The sequence below is a fragment of the Hermetia illucens genome, chromosome 5, assembly GCF_905115235.1.
Source record: "Hermetia illucens chromosome 5, iHerIll2.2.curated.20191125, whole genome shotgun sequence".
In the NCBI taxonomy this organism is placed as follows: Eukaryota; Metazoa; Arthropoda; class Insecta; order Diptera; family Stratiomyidae; genus Hermetia; species Hermetia illucens.
Genome location: NC_051853.1, coordinates 100,671,763 through 100,689,022, shown reverse-complemented (window position 1 = coordinate 100,689,022; position 17,260 = coordinate 100,671,763).

Here is a 17,260-nt window from a genome sequence, read left to right as displayed (position 1 = left end):
CTCAATATGCCTTTTTTACGATTTTAAATTAATTAATTTTTTCGTTAATTATGGTGTTTTTTCAGTGGTTTCAAAGTACTTTGGCCATGGGGAACAATGAAAGAAAATTCACTTTTTGGAAAATGGCCAAACCCGTTCACATATGGAGCAGCATAAAGAGTGACTCATTTCTTAGGTGTAGCCCATTGTACACGATTCCTCCTTCTAATGCAATATCTCTGATTCGTTAATGTATCGCAGGATTTCCGTTAGTGGATGTGATGCTACCCGCTGCAGTTGTAGCACATCGGCACCAAAAATGTGATGTCTGATGCATGGATTCCGGTGGGCACTGTTCATCTTGGAGATTTCCTACTTTAAATGTACCCAGCTGGTGAATTATGGCCAGTCAGAGTACTCACAAAACTTTTGCAAGTCTTCCTGCTTTTCGAAAGACAAACTTTGCAGTATGTTTTTTTTGGTTCTGACAGAAAAAGATTGGTGCGTTTAGCAGCGTCTTTTGCTAAAGCATTCGAGCTTTCATTTCCCTCGATACCATAATGACCGGATACCCAGAGTAGTTTCACCGTATTGAATTTAGAAACAGAGTTCAATCAATTTCCACATTCCTGAACGATTTTTTAAGTGATCAAAAGACTGGTTAATGCCCTTCATTGAGCTTGACTTTTACTACAGATTGCGATGATGGCCTTCAACCGCTCGTCAATCATCTAGATTTCCGCCCTTAGGAACGCATTCACTTCAGCCTGAAAAACCGTTGTATATTGTCAGATGCCAAAAGCGCATTTTTTATTTTTCTCGAGAGGTACGGTTCTACTCCAAAACCCTGTTTTGCTTTTCAGCCATCGGTGTAGATGACGTCACTATATCATGACACGCATTCTTATGGTTCATCCCTGTTTTCTCTTCGCTGCAAGTTAACATCATATCTCCTACCAAACAGATGAATGGGGATCCGAGAATCAGAAAGCATTGCAAAAACTGGATTCAGTTGTCCAAATAATTCATCCAGTGCTCTCTGCCCCCCATGTCCATTGTTTCCTCATCAATCTAATCGAGCTAGTCTAAGAGTTGCTCTCATTGGGCAGGATACTGTGCTCATGAGACCGGTGGTAACGAAACACACGCTTCTTTGTAGTGTCGCGGGTTTACAGCGGAAACTCTTTTCTTTTCACCTATACCCATCCTACTACGGATGAATAAGCGAACATCGCGCTAATGATAGCAACGTATATCCGCATTACTACCTTAGGCCTAAGTTCTCATGTCGTGGCAAAGGTCCGTCTGCACAGCCCATAAACTGTAAGAGCTCGTTTCAATTTTACCTCTAAAGAAGTCCCAAAGAAGCTTCGTGTCTAGAATAACTCATTTCTGGAAGGCAAAGACCACTCAGTTTCCCCGGTTTAGTAAATAATATCTTTGTGTTTTATTTGGATTACTGAAAGTCCATGCCTGAGGCACCAGTTGTCAATCAAATCAACGGCGCGATATGTATTTCTACCCACCATTCAAAGATCTCGACCAACAGCCAGCACAGCCGTCATCCGCATAAGTTTGAACGTGTATTGGCAGATCAGTTCACATAGTAGTGAGCCGATCAGCATACTCCGGAGAAGTGACGATAGCACACCTCCTTGAGGGTAACCTTTCGTCGCTTCCATTGTTAGATAGCGATCAACCTCGCTTCAGCACACAGCAATCTCTGCGTAGCATAGCGTAGATCCATTTTACTAAAGTTCCGTCAACAGCATGCTTCCTGCAGGCATCACAGAGCTTTTGGAAGGTCACACAGTCAAAAGCCCCTTAAATGTCCACGAACACCCCCATCGCGTACTCGCCTTTCAGAATGGCGTCCTCTATCTTTGAAAACAAAAAAATGAATAGCAGACTCACAGGACTTTCCACGTTGGTAAGCATGTTGGTTATCATTTAGGGGGTGCGATGTTAACGACTTCTCGTGAACGTGACGTTGAAACAGTCTTCCACCCGTTTCAGCGAAAATGATGTTAAGACGATCTGCCTCAATCTCTTTTTTGAGACCTGTTCTCCCGGGTGGTGTACTTCTTCTGCAGTTCATGAAAGTACCATTCGGCTTTCTAAGAGAGTGCAACTTGCCCAACTCGTTCTTAATAAGCACTTCGTACAGCTTGCAATTCTCCCTTCCACCTTCCAGTTCATAACAGAAGACACAGAAGTCTCGAGACACACAAGAAGTATTACAGACTGTTCGCCTCAACTGATCAGATTAAATTCTAAATAACGGTGGTTTGAAAGTGAGACTTAATCTAGCACTCGTCAGTTTCTACTCAACTCTAACAACTCTGATGTGCGGATTGTTAAGTAAATGACTTCACTTCTTCTTAGCCCCACGAACACTACGTTCCAGGTCATCAGACCGGCTGAAATGATAAAATCAAACAGCTTCTCTCCTAAAGGATTGCTTTTGCTACTTCCCCAACAAATATGCTGAGCGTTTGCATCACAATATGCTTCGGGGCCACTTGATTCTGCATGCACTAACAGAAACCGTAGTTCTTGCGTCGGCGGGGGATATAAAGAATCATAGGGTAAGTAAACAGAGGCATCTATGGCGTTTCTCCTCTTAGCAATAACCTAGTATTGTAAGTTGTGTAAGTTGAGGTTTTGAGAGCAGAATTGTCTCAGTATGGTTGCCTCTACCAATTTTGACATTAGAAGGCAGGCCCTCGGTCTCGAGGATCTTTCATCGAAAAAGATCCTAGTCCCCTTGCCTGCCAATAGCACAGATGTTGTTAAAATGAACCCTGCAACTTTGCCAGCTTTGCCAGCTTTGCCACCAGTTGACAGGAAGCGCCTATGGCATGCTGCAGATTGATTTGACTAACTCTTATGTTTGTAGCCATATGGAGTCTAATATAAAAACCGCCGCTAACTGAAAAGTCCGCTGCGTTCAGTGTATATCTCACCGGGGTTGCCAGCTTGTCCTAACCTTTCACTTTCTTGCGTCCGATTTTTCTGGACATCGCTACACTTAGTGGTGTAGCAACTCCCATGTCCTCATTCCTAAGAAACTTTACCTTCTTTCTCAGTGGCTGCCGTTGTTGTCGGTTGGGTTTACGATGTCCGGGCTGCATGGATCTGTTTCCACATACCGTAATTATACCATTTGTATCCACATCACCGGTGTCCCTTTCTCCCAGTATTCCTTGTGGAGGCGGAGGAGAAGATTCTGACAGGCAAACTTGTAGCTGAAGTTTCTTTCTGCTAAGCCTCCCTCTCCGGTTTTTTGGAAGAGTTAGGCAACAGTGTCACGGACAAGCCGGCCGTAGTCAAGTTTCCAGTTGCTGTCATTAAGGGAGTTACTGTACCATCCTTTCTAGCTGACGCCACCGTAGACACCGGGTGTAGGTTTTCCACTGAAGGGAAGATATCTCCATGGGGGGACATGAATTAGGTGAGGCCTCCTAAATCCGTGCCTCGATCACGAATTGATTTCTCAAAGTCGCGGATAAACTACCACAACTTCCCTCACCACGACAAGGTGTTGTCCGAGGGGAAGTTAGATCCTAAGGTAACAAGAAAAATGAAAAGTTGAAAAAAGTCTCAGGTGGTTAAAACCAACTTTTGTGTTTCATTATGCCCCAGCCTCCCATATATATACGCATTAAGTATGTAATATTTACTACCAAGCGACCACCTGGAACCAGTCTAAAACATGATTCTTAATTTTCTGGCATTCCTTAAAGAAAGCAGGTCACAACGCTTTGGTTCAACCCGTCGTCGAAAATATCATCAGAAAAGTAAAGGGGGCTCAAGTAATAGGTCCATTGTTATTCGGAAAAAATCCTGAAATAGAAAATTTTATTTTCTAAAGTGAACCAGCAAATAAGAATCTACTTAAGGACATGCATATATACATATTTGTGTGTATATTTGCCAGTACTTATGTTTATGATTATGTATTATGCCTTCCAAGGCTCTGTCCTGATTCCTAATTTCCAATTCCTTTATTCAGGCAATTGCCTTATTATTATGATTATTGCTATTATTAGGATTATAACAACGGGACCATTTTTTCCTTAAAAGTTCATCTGGCAATTTCGATAATGTGCGTAGATTGTCTATTTTTAGAAGTTTTCATTTTTTTAGGAAAGCTTTAAGCAGGAAAATCACGTAGAGAGGAAGTAAATGATATTCTGTTTTCCTTTTAAATTTTCTTACGTGTACAGATATGTGTAGCTTTGTGCTAATATTCGTATAGACATTTCTGCCTGAAAGTGCGTGTCCACGTAGTTACATGTTCTCCAAATATTTCGTATAAGCGAACTCCGCGTAGCACAAGGATGCTAGAAATGGAAACACGTTAGCTTCACCAGATATGTAGGATACACGCTTACGCCAAGAAATATGAGATAAGAGTCTCCGAGTTTATTACACTTCGCTTTATTGCCGTATATTCCCTCTTTTTCCATATACATGTGAGTGTTTACGTATATAGAGCAGGAACAAAGCGAAACATGATAAAAAACAGTATCATAATTCACGTGTTCCCTCCTTACTCCAACCATTGGGGTGGTTTTTTCGGCTCATGTGCCTTAGATGGGGTATATTATAGTATAACCCTCCAGCGCCGCTTTTCAGCGGATGGCGGAAGCCGGACATAAAGTTCTATAGAAGAAAAGTTCGAAACGATTTTTTTAATTGGAAAGTTGCACTCGAATCGTTACTGTAACTTAAAGAACCTCTTCAAGAGTTTTCATGAAACCAATGATGCATTTGAAATTAATATAATTTAATTTTGTGGAAGCTCTGAAATGAGGGAATTTGTAAAATAAGTTCGATATTGTTTAATTTGTATGTATGTATGTATAAAATGGAAAGCAAATCTTCAAATTGGTCATCTCAGGAAGCTGGCTATGTCGGAAGCAGCAGTTCTAAACATTTTTGCAACACAAACTCTATAGGAATAGCAACCACTCCTGAGTGCCTCCTGGTTTTCGATTATTGCCACGACGACTTATTTTCTGGTCGTATTGTTGGGAAAATTTATATTTCATATTATTACATCTCACCACTACTGAGAGGAAGTTCATTCCATCGCCTACAGACGAGCGTATCTACTTTTGCCTTTTGCTACATCCTTGTACAAGGAATAGGCTATAAAATGAACAAATGCACGAAGGGTGTGATGAAATTTATTACAAGGACTGACTGTGCATGGAAATGGTCATAATTTGCTAAAGCTACGACATATAACGCCATCATAGATCTAAATTCAGTTTAGGGGAGTTTTGTGACAACTAGACGCGAAATTGAGAAGGTGTTTGTGGGGATGCTCGGGTGGAACATCATTTGCTACTCGGAGTAGCAGGTAATAAAGTAATTCCCATCCTGACACCCATAAAATACTGATCGTAATAACAAGGCACTATGTACCAGTTTTAATGGTGCATAAGGAGCGGCGGCATCACGTTCGGATAATGGAGTAAGGAAGGGTTTTGAAAATTCCCTGCTCTATTTCATTCTACTTTAATAAACCTTTCAGCTGAGCTATCACTAATGCTTTCATCACGCTGAGGGTTACATTTTAAGTTGGAGTTTGAACTTTACTTGCGCTGGAAGTTAAGCAGGCTTTAGCTTCACATTAGCCTCATCGAGAAACATATGTACATATTTTGGTCATGGAAACAAGGGGATAAACGTGATATCTTTGCTCCTTGACACACTGAATTAAAATATCTCCCATAAAAACTTCCAAACGAAATATGAGGACTCAAATAGTCCAAGATTTATGTATTTGAAATGCGTGGCCATTTCATTAGGTATAATTCCCACTTGGTTTAACATAAATTTATGTTCCTATGGATACGTGAAACAACGCAAGGTTGAACTAAAATTAACACTTAGATGAAAACGTCCCATCAAAGTTTATATAGAAACATACATATTCATATCAATCTACGTATTTGGAAGAAGCATATAGCATGAAATTGGTAGATGAGGAAATCAAAAAATTAAAGCTTTCTTTTTCAAATATAAAAGGGTTTATGATTTTCTTATGAAATAAGCTTTATATATTTATATTATATGAAAAAAGCTTCTATCCATACTACGGCATGTATCTATCCTAAGTCAAGGGGTCAAGCAACGGACTGCAGGACAGACTGATGTGAAATATAGCTCCCTGGGAGGCATGTTTCTCTCGCGGGTGATATGTGGACGTCCAAGAGCCAAGCCTCTCGTTTACCAAGACCGTTAGTGGGTGGTTATAGTCACACACTGTACAAGGTGACCCTACTATTAACAAAACGCTGCTCTAGACTGGTGAGTCGGAATACATGTCTCCTAATACAAGGTATAATATTAGGTCGTTGCAAATGAAATGGCCTTTTGAAATGACTGTGAAGCTTACAAAAATTTATTTATTTAATCAAAATAGGTGCCAGTTGATTCAAAACACTTCTCCCAGCGAGATTCAAGAGCATTTATGCCAGTTTCGTAGAAGTCCAATTATCAGGGGTTGATAAACTCAATGAAGGCAATTTTGCTGACCTCTTCTTTCCTCAATTGTTATTCCGTCAAAAAATTTTCCAAATGCTTAAAAAAGTGGTAGTCGGTTGGCGAAAGGTCCGGTGAATATGGTGGATGAGGCAAAATCTCATACTGCAATTCGTCCAACTTTTGAACCGTTATTCTGGAAACAAGAGGTCGTGCATTGTCGTGAAGGAGAATTACACCATCTCTGTTGACCAATCTCGGCCGTTGAATACTCAATTTTTGGTTCATTTCCTGTAGTTGGGTACAGTATTTCTGTGCATTTATCCTTTCTCCAGGTGCCAAGGAAGAATAGTGGATAATTTCAGCTGTAGACTACCAAATAATCACCATTACCTTCTTCGGATGGAGGCTCGGTTTCGGCATATGCTTCGGTGGCTCGTTAGCATCTAGCCATTGTGCTGCGACGATTGTCGTATAATATCCACTTTTCATCACATGTCACTATTCTGCACCCAAAGGGATCGCTTCTGTTGCGGGAGAGTAAAGAATTGAAAATTTCCATTCGAAGCGCCATGTTCTGCTCCTTGAGGGCATACGGAACCCATTTGTCGAGCTTTTCACTTTTCCAAGTTGTTGCAAGTGCCGGAAAACTGTCGAATAGCGTATGCCCAGTTTCTCTGCAATGTCTCTCACAGACGGACGTGTCCCGGATTCGATTAGTAAACTCAGCTTGTCCTTGTCAATCGATGGTCCTGGATGTCCACGTGGCCCACTTTGAAGGTTTACGTCCCCTGACCGGAATTTTTCGAACCACCGCCGTGTGGTTCGTCCGCTCACCGTATCAGCTCCAAATGCGCTGTTAAGGTTTTTGGTCGCCTCCGCCGCTTTATGACCGAGTTTGAACTCATACAGAAAAAGTATACGTTCTTGGCTCTTTCCCATCGTTTCTTTCCTTTCTATTCCCTGCTATCCCAATGATGGTCAAAACTCAAATGACTCCTTGATTAAATATAGGAGTCTTTATACTTCAATATTCAACACCAACAGCGCCAACTGGTGGTAGTTTGATGCACCAAAATCGCTATTAACTTCACTTGATTGCCAAAACGGCCATTTCATATGCAACTCCCTAATATCATGTGAACCGTGCCGAGTCGACTCAGCTGTGAATGAGTACTTAAGTCAAATCAGGATAATAATCACGGGTGAGCGCGATGCTGACCACATTGCCTCCTACAGGGTACTATAATTCTGTAGTGTACTGTTAGGGTCTTGAAATAAGTGATCTAACACACTTCAAGGCCATGATCCGATTGGCTATGGGCCTTCTAACTGTTATACTCATGGACCCAAATGAACAATCACTTTAAACACAAAAAGAGTAACAATAACAATCAAGTGAGACCCGTACCCTACACAATGTGGCCCACTAAGCTGAGGCACATCTCCGCTATACTGACTATATGATAACACCTAAAAGGGAGAAGTTCGGGTACCACGCAGTGGGTCGAAAGTCAACATTTGCTTACTGTGAGAAACCAGAAGTGGCCCTTAAGAAGATAGACCTAAGCCTCAATTATCGGAGCCTAGAAAGCGGGGTGCAGCGGAGATAAGCCTTCATGAGGGTATTTTCCCAAAAAATACGAAGCCAAAAGGAGGAAATCCCGGATAAGTCAGAGGTGAAGGCACGAGTTAGAAGGTCCGCTTTTAGCTATTCCAGTGCGATCAAGGGCATTCGACTGATCATACTGCCAAAAATAGTTCCGGAACAAATACTCACTCGCGAGGAGCAGAAAATTATTGAAGACCTTATCGTCAAGCAGATATGCAAAGAATGGAGTGCAAACCTCGTCTTCACAGGTATACGTTTTTTACTACGGAATGGCATAGGATCATAATCGCTAAATTTCCAGACTGAAAAAAGGGCAGAATTGTCAGCATGTGCTGAGAGCGATACACCAGGGGCACACAGGGTGACAGTGTTTTTTCTCAAAGCGGCAGCGCTTGAGAAGGAGAATTTTATGTGCCTCCTAATTGCTCAAATGACGATCTCCATATGCGGTTATGGGGAGACTTCAGAATCGAGGTGGATGATATAAGTAAACCCTTCACGATCGGGACAGATAACCGATCCCTGGACAAACCTGTGCAATTTCAACAATGGAATAGTGCTGGCTCAGGAGCCCTGGGTGTACCGGTGGTGCGGTCTGCAAGGAACAAGAACGCAGATAATTTGGACTTCCTTGTAAAAAACGAAGAGCTCACTTCATTCTTAAACCTAATTTAAAATATCTAAGGCTTTCAGTGTTCCTGACCGTAGACCATGTGAGAACTCAAGAGGCAGGCATGGCATCGGCTATTTCCCAGGAGGCAACATCCGCATTCCACCAAAGTTTGTCGCTAAACTGGTGAGGTTCTGTGAGAGGATGGAGCGATTTCAATGTCCATCACAAAGTTTGGGAAAGCAGCGGCAGTAATCAGAGAGGCGAGTTGCTTCTTGGATTTATTCTTATTAATCGAATAACAATACCACCTAGAATCCCCTCTGACAATCAGGTGAGAGTTAACACTGAAGCCATCCACAACACAGCCCTCCACGACATCTATAAGAGGGAAACGGATGCCGCAATAACCGCAGTCAACAGACGACCTGGAGATGAAGCATCACTAAATCATATTCACAACCACCTGAAGAACGTTATCATGGATACGGCCACAAACATACTTGGCCCCAGGCGCAAAAGGAGTCGGAACGGCTGGTTTGACGATGAATATAAGCTAACAACGGAACGGAAGAATGCCGCATACCGAGTAATGTTGCATTCTCAAAGAACGCGGGCACGCGCAGAGACTTATCACGAACTCCATCGAGCGGAGAAGCGACTTCACAGACGGAAAAAGGATGCCTGGGAGAACCAACAAGTCTGTGAATTAGAAAAGTACAGGGAGCAACCGCACCAGGCGCGGAAGTTTTACCAACAAGTCAGCAGGATGAAGCCTTGTACACCTCGATGCTCATCCTGCCGAGACAAAGAGGAAAATCGGATTTCCGACAGAATGAGCATATTGGAGGAATGGGTTGAGTACTTTGATGAGCTACTGAACAACCAGAACATCGGCGAGTTGGAGGTCCCGCCAACTGAAGACGACGGACAAATACTGCCACCACCAAGTTTAGAAGAATCAGTCGGTGCAATTCATCAGCTAAAAAATCATAAGTCGCTTGGAGCCGATGGAATTATAGCCGGATTGGTTAAATAGGGAGGCGGCCAGTTACACCAAGTGGTTCATCAACTTGTGCTCAAGGTATGGGGCAACGAATCAATGACTGACGATTGGCAACGAGGCATCATCTGTCTCATACATAAAAAGGGAGATATCACACAGTGCAACAATTATGGAGGTATCACGTTGCTGAGTACCATCTATAAGGTATTCTCCACTATCTTGCCAGGCCCGATAGCGCCATATGCCCAGAACATCATTGGCACATACCAAAGAGGCTTCACTCCAGACAAATCAGCAACAGATCAGATTTTCTCTCTGCGGCAACCGATGGAAAAACTGTTGGCGTATGGACAACAGTTGCACCATCTGTTCATCGACTTTAAAGCCGCCTATGATAGCATAGCCAGGGTAAAACTGTACACGGCCATGAGAAAATTCCTTATCCCGGCAAAATTAATAAGACTCACTAGGCTGACCCTGACCAATGTGCGAGGCCAGATAAAAGCAGCAGGATCACTCTCAAGACCATTCGACATCAACTACAGTCTACGACAATGGGATGCGTCCTCTTTAATCTGGCTCTCGAGAAAGTGATCCGTGATGCTGAGATAAATGCAAGAGGTACGATCCTCTTTCAGTCCGCCTAACTACTGGCCTATGCTCACGATATCGACATCATGGGAAGAACAACCCGAGACGTACAAACTGCCTTCATCCAGATCGAGCAGGCGGTAATTGGCACGAGATCCTGGGCTGCACATCAATGAAGGCAAGCCAAAATATATGGTGGCAACGTCAGCACCGAAGACGAATCAGCCAACAACATCAAATCGCACTGGTCAAACACGAAGAATAAGGATAGGAGAATATAACTTTGAGACCGTTGACAATTTCTCCTATCTAGGGTTGAAATCACAACCGATAGCAGCTACCATGATGACATCCGCGCACGTTTGTTGTGAGGCAACAGAGCCTATTTCAGCTTACAAAGACTGTTCCGCTCGAAACGTCCCACCATAGGGTCAAAGCTCTTACTGTACAAGACTATGATCTTGCCAGTCCTCATGTATTTCTCGGAAACTTGGGTTCTTAGCAAGAAAAACTACGAACTCTTGGCCGCGTTCGAGAGAAGAATCTTCCAAAAAATTGTTGGCCCCCTTTCATGAGGATGGACGATTCGGTAGCCTACACAATGACGAAATCTATGAGCGATACCATGACCGTCAGGTTGTGGATAAAATCCGGTTCAATAGGTTACGGTGGGCGGGTCACTTAATCGGTATGGATGAGGATGATCCTACCCGGAAAGTCTATAAGGGCAATATCTATGGTAGAAAAAGAAGACTAGGCAGACCCTGGCTAAGATGGAGCGATGGCGTAGGTCAGCTTTTAAGCAGTAAGTAGGACAGCTTTTAAGGATATCGAATTGGTGAACCTCGGCGCAAAATCGGGCTGTCTGGAGTTCCTCATTAAGGCAGGCCTAGACCGGATACCGGTTGTTGCGCCGTTGATGATGATGATGATGATGAATAAATTAGAAATTTATAATATACGGAAAATTCCACCCCACCACAACTGATCAGCACTAGACAACAGGTACTGGATATAATCCTGTTGGTTCACAGAATAATCAGATTCGATATTGAGGATAAAAAAATAGTAAGGAACAGGAGAACGGATTGGGGCTCCGATGCGAAGAACTTGAGCAACAACATAGACTATCTACAAACAGGCGGTGATATCAGGTGCGAAATGAAACTGGAAACAGTGGTGGAAAAGCACACAACTGCACCAACGTATATGAGACACTCCGATAGTTACTTTATCAAGGGATGTGCCGTGGTGGAATAGGAACTTAGCCTAAGTCGAACTCGAATTGATATTCTTTCGGTGGTACCCCGAATTACTGATACCAGGGGGTAACATGACAACGAGGTTCCATTCGATTCAAATATACTCTATAGACAGATGAATTTCCCTCATCCTTGAAAGGAGGTATCGATGGCAAAACATTGTTATTCTGACTGAACCGATCAAGGTACTAAGGTGAACTCTAAACTGGTGTGAGAACACCTTGAGAAACCGACGCTCGGCTCACGTAATAAGGTCTAGATACTCTGGATTCCAGTCCATGTTGGGCTAGAAGGCAATTAGGCAGCGGGCGAACTGGCCAGGAAGGGAGCAAGGACGCTATTTGCAACCATAATAAATTTCTCTACCGAATAGAAAAAAGCAAGCCTTAATTAGTTCAAATAATTTAATCGATCGAAACACCGCGAAACTATACTTAAATTGCTATTGTCCTCAATAAGTGGAAGAAAACGAGAACCTTAACCTATGCTCGAAACTATTGTGCGAAATGGAAATAGATTTTAGCTCTACGTTGAAAATGCCTGCGTTGCGTCTATTATAAGACGCAGGACAGCAGGCGCTTGTGGGCACGATGATGCGCGTCAGAAGCAACGTAAGAGGGGTATAAGGGGGTTACGTAAAGCAACAGCCAGGAAGGTTAAAAAGATCAAGGTCAAGAGTGGGATTTTAGTGATTTCTGGAATGGTTGAAGGTTCAAGGGCGGCACATATGTTCATGATAGTTGATAAAGGAATGCAAGGATGGGAGAAGTAATCGAGGAGGGAAGGAAGACTTGAAGTATCATAATAGGTAAAGAATGCCTTAGAAGGTTGACGTTGCCTCAGCAGATAAAAGGGGAACAAAATGGTTAGGACCTCTGATATTCTGTTGGGAAAATGAAAAGAGGGTTGAGGCAATGAACATATACAGAGGTGATTATAAAGAAGCATACGTTGGGCGATATGACACACACCTATGTGGAAGGAAAGGAGAAAAAGATGGTTTCGACAAGGAAAATGCACCTCCGCCGCTTGACTTTCCAAGTACAGCGCAGCCTCTGCAAGAGAGACAGAGTACCTTTCGTGAAGCTCGGAATTTGGAAACCAGTCATCCAACAAGTTTCACTATCGCTGATGACGTAATACTGAAATGCTAAGGAAGATAAGTTAACGCTCGACAGTTTGATCCTTAGACGCTTTATATTTTAATAAAAAAGTTTTTTATTTGTAAAAGCATTGCCTACCTCACTGGCATTAAAAGAAGGATCATCCGGTCGGGAGAGCCATCCTTCCGCAGTTTCACACACGAAAGGGCTGAGAGAGTTGAGTTGGTCCTGCTTGCTTGCTGACCAGAATATCATCGGAAGTGGTAAAATATGCTAGCTCCCACATAAATAATTGTTTCGAAGGTGATGGAACGCATAGCAAGATCCTTCTGGAGTAACATGAGATCAGGATGACGGCGACTTATGTATGGCACCAGTAACAGACAGGGACATTTTAGAATCCGAAATTGTTGGTGCCAATAGGAGCTTGAACTAGCAGACTGGATGCAAAGTTGCAACTGCATGTTAAATTAACACCAAAATAGTCATGCATCACATGCAGCACATTATCATGACTCACAGCAGAGAGCGTGGTGCCACAGCAAGCGTTAGCACAATCATTACACAGTACTTAATCCTGAAATTTGGTGCGAATTGATTTTAACTCTTTGCAGATAGTATAGAGTGTACCATAGATCGGAGAGGATGTTATATAATTGACACGAGGATGATGAGTATGATTGCCACTAGCCACGGGAGGCAAACGAAAATGTTACGTTGAAGCGGCTATCTGGCATCGACCCTCACTAACTTCCTAAGACGCGATATCCAAAAGCGTTGAATTTGTACTGATTTTGCTCACCGTACATATCTAGGTGAAATAACACTAATCCGGTTGATTCAAGGTTTTCAAAGATATAAACTTTGCTTTGCTCTGCACATTTCTATTTTTTTTAGAATTGCAGCACGAGGTAAAATATTTTGTTACAAAGATGATCCACCCATTGATTTCGTTCGCTGCGTTTAGAAAACTATCGCGTTTTGCTTGGTTAGTATATTTTTGCTCGCTTATGTCGTGTTTTTGGTCTCCTCTTCGTTTATTTTTAGGCTAACTTCCTTTGTTAGTTCGTCAAGCTTCACTTCAACGTCTCTTATACTCTTTTGATCAAGTCAGTATATTTTTATCATCCGCGTAAGCTTCTATCGGGCATTTTTCAGAATATATACTTCAGAGTGATATTAAATGACGTTGCCTTGCTTTAATCTGGAGTCTATATTGAAATATCTTCTTGGCTGGTTATGTACTATAATTGAGCGCTAGACTGACTTATTTTTATTTTGATTATTCTGTTTAGTTTTGCTAGATCATCAAATTCAGAGAATATTTTGTACAGGATCGAGGGATCAATTCTGTCGTCTGCCTGTGTGAAATCAATCAAAAATTCGATGGACGCCAAGCTTATCTTCTACATCTCCAGTCTTTCTCTCGTTCAGAAGCGGGGTCGGCTCGTCTAAACCGGTATCGCCGTTTTGTACTGTTAAGGCTCTGATCTGGATGCAGTTCGAGGATTTGAATTCCCCATCCAGCGTATTAAGCCACCTTTGCTTCGGCTGGACTTTTGGTAGGTTCCCATCGTTAATTCTCATCAGCGTGAATTACGTGACCATACTATCAAAGACGCTTGTTTCCCGATTTTCCCGCGGTCGGTGCAACCCCATATCGATCGGTCTCATTTCGGACATGATCAAGGCATTTTACTGCAATAGTGCAACGAAAATGCTTTGTCTCCATTGCGGCAAGACGCTATTCATTGTCTTTTATAGTCGGCTGACACTCAGAACCTTAGAGGGCGACAAGGTTTGCGATACGTCGATCACACAGAATACCAGCTGCAAAACGCCACTTCATTTAAGTTGCGCGAATGCATGAAACAATTTCATAACGCAGTTCACCGTTGGACGATAGCATTTACCCGAGCTATTTAAATCGCTCAGTTCTGAGCAAAGCACTCCACTAACAGTGATAGCGCCTGTTTCATGGGGGCCGATCGTCAAAAATTCAGTTTTATTCAAATTCAATCTGAGATTTTATTGCATGAGGCGATCATTCCATTTTTGGACAAGTTGCTCGAGGTCTTTTCTACTATGTGACTCCAGGAAAACATCATCTGCATAAAGCAATATGTAGGGCGCTGAATGTTCGGTATGATAGTGTCCATAACAAGAATAAAGGGAAGTGGTGAAAAGACGCTCTCTTGATGATCACACGGAGCAGTTTTGACACATCCACCACACTTCGAACTTTAGTTTTCGGATCGTGGTGGGACAATTTAATCCAGCGCACGAGTTTTTCTGATACTAGGTGTCGTCGTGGATCAGAAAAACAACGTAAAGAGAGTGATGCTTCTTACGAGATTCCTCCATGAGTAATCGCGCAACATGTATTGCGTGAGTACATCTTGACAAATCCGTCTTAATTCACGGTTATTTCAACGATTTTGCGAATATGATTGTCAAGCATGCGTTTACAAATCTTCATGGTATGGGACAGCAACCGGTTCGGATGGTAATTGGAACATTCTGCTGGACTACCTTTCTTTTTCCATATTGAAACTGTGGCACTTTTTTGCCAGTCAGAAGGTGTTCTACCTTGAACCATTGGAGAATTCACTTAGCCACAGTATTGGGCTCCAGTTCTTCGCTTTCCAAAACTCAGATGCGATGTCATAAGGTCCTATTGTTTTCTTTCACTTCATTCATTTTATTGCTTCCTCAACTTCAGTCGCACTAACAACGGCAGTGCTTGTAGAAGGCGCTGCTTCACCTCTGCCCTGGGAGCAGCGTGGCAACAGATGGAAAACGCTCCTTTGTATATTCATAAAAACACGCCAAGGGTGCGAATTATTTCCAAGTGAAACAGCCAATAGTTTGAGCCTAAGCTAGGCTAAAGCTAATTTATTGTTTAGGATAAGTGAGGGATCGTAAGTCCACATCCACTTGATGTTGTTCTTTTTTCTCATCAAATCGTCATCATATAATGGTCAGGCAATTAGAATGGTAACTTCATTAAACGATCATAAAATCCCTCAATTTCTGTAAAATCATCATGGAGACCCTCTGAGGTGGCGATGTCAAGGTCATATTGTGTGTTTATAGACTAGCAGAATAGAGAGGATTTTAGCCATATTTTCGAGCACGCTTACTATGTCACAGCTTTTGGCATGACACCACCGAGTTTGTAGCAGTTTTTTCATTTTTTCAGTGAAGGTACCAGTATTCAACATCACGTAACGACACGTATCGCTCGCACTACTCGTCCATGTGTCAAGAACCTTTGCTAATTTCTTGACAGGAACGGGATACGTGATGTCGCGTTGACTGAAGTAAATGCCCTATCATTTCTCTGAAGCTTTGAACTCATTTTTGATTTTAACGTCATTGCATCCAATTTCTTGGCTCGTCTGCCACGATCCGACATCAATTTAGGCCACTTAGGATTTTGCATAGTAGTGTAACTCCTTTTTCATGATCGTATTATTTTATTTTTGTTCTTGTGAAGGTAGCACAAAGTACGCTATCAATATCGGCGTACTATATAAAATGGAAAGTGGAGTTGTAAAATTTTACGACCCCTTATTATCACTATTCTATTCTAGGGCCCAGAAAATTCTGAACCTGCGAGGAATACTCCATTCCACCCTCTCGTCAAGGCTGCCCAGTCCATTTAGGCACTATGCTGTCCCTCGTGGGCAAGATTAGTTCAAACTTTCTAAAGTATACCAGGATGACGGTCTATCAAATGTTGCAAATGTTAAATGAATAACATGCAACCAAGACACTGTGATGATGTGTATGGTATAACTAACAATCTACTTCATGCTGGATACATGATCGGAGGAGCTATCGACAAGAAGATGGCGAGAACAACTCCAAGCTCGCAGCATACTTCAGGCACAAACAGGAATGGCACTTGACATGGTGAAAGCTAGAGAAAGCCGCGGCGGGCTTGGGATTCACATTGAAATCAACGAAGAAAAGACGTCCAAGTTTTAAACTTGCTCCCCCCGGGTAATTTCGTATTAGTATTTTTAACAGGCAAAAGAATCTCATGGTGGTACGCTAGAGAGAGTCACCCCCACTCAAGACCCGCTGGGCCTTGGCTTTATCCAGCAGGGGCTGAAGTGGAAACTCATGTTTATGTACAGAACGAAGGTCGATCCTCCGATAGACAGCAGGCAACACTACTATGCGTCTGTGTTTGTGACGACCAGTGGCACAGTTGAAACTCTAGATGCTGTTAGATATTCAAAACTTTTTCCCAGACGATACCCAGGTAACGACCGTTCATAATTTTCAGTTGATACTGAACCGCCTTATAATTTCTCCGAACCTCATAAACTTCTGTTCTATGTTGGTCCTATGTCATTTTATCGCTCTATTTTGACTAAATAGACGCTAATACATGATAACTGGAGAGTGCAGTGTCCCTAAGATTTCAATGAAAGATGAAGGATTATTAAATGTAGCGTTAAAATACTTCACATTCTGGAATGGCTTGTTTCAATTATATATAGATAGGAATGCATATTGATACTACATAGCCTCAAAAGAACTTAACGTAAGATCAACTTCAAGATCAGCGAGTTGAAGTAGAAGCTC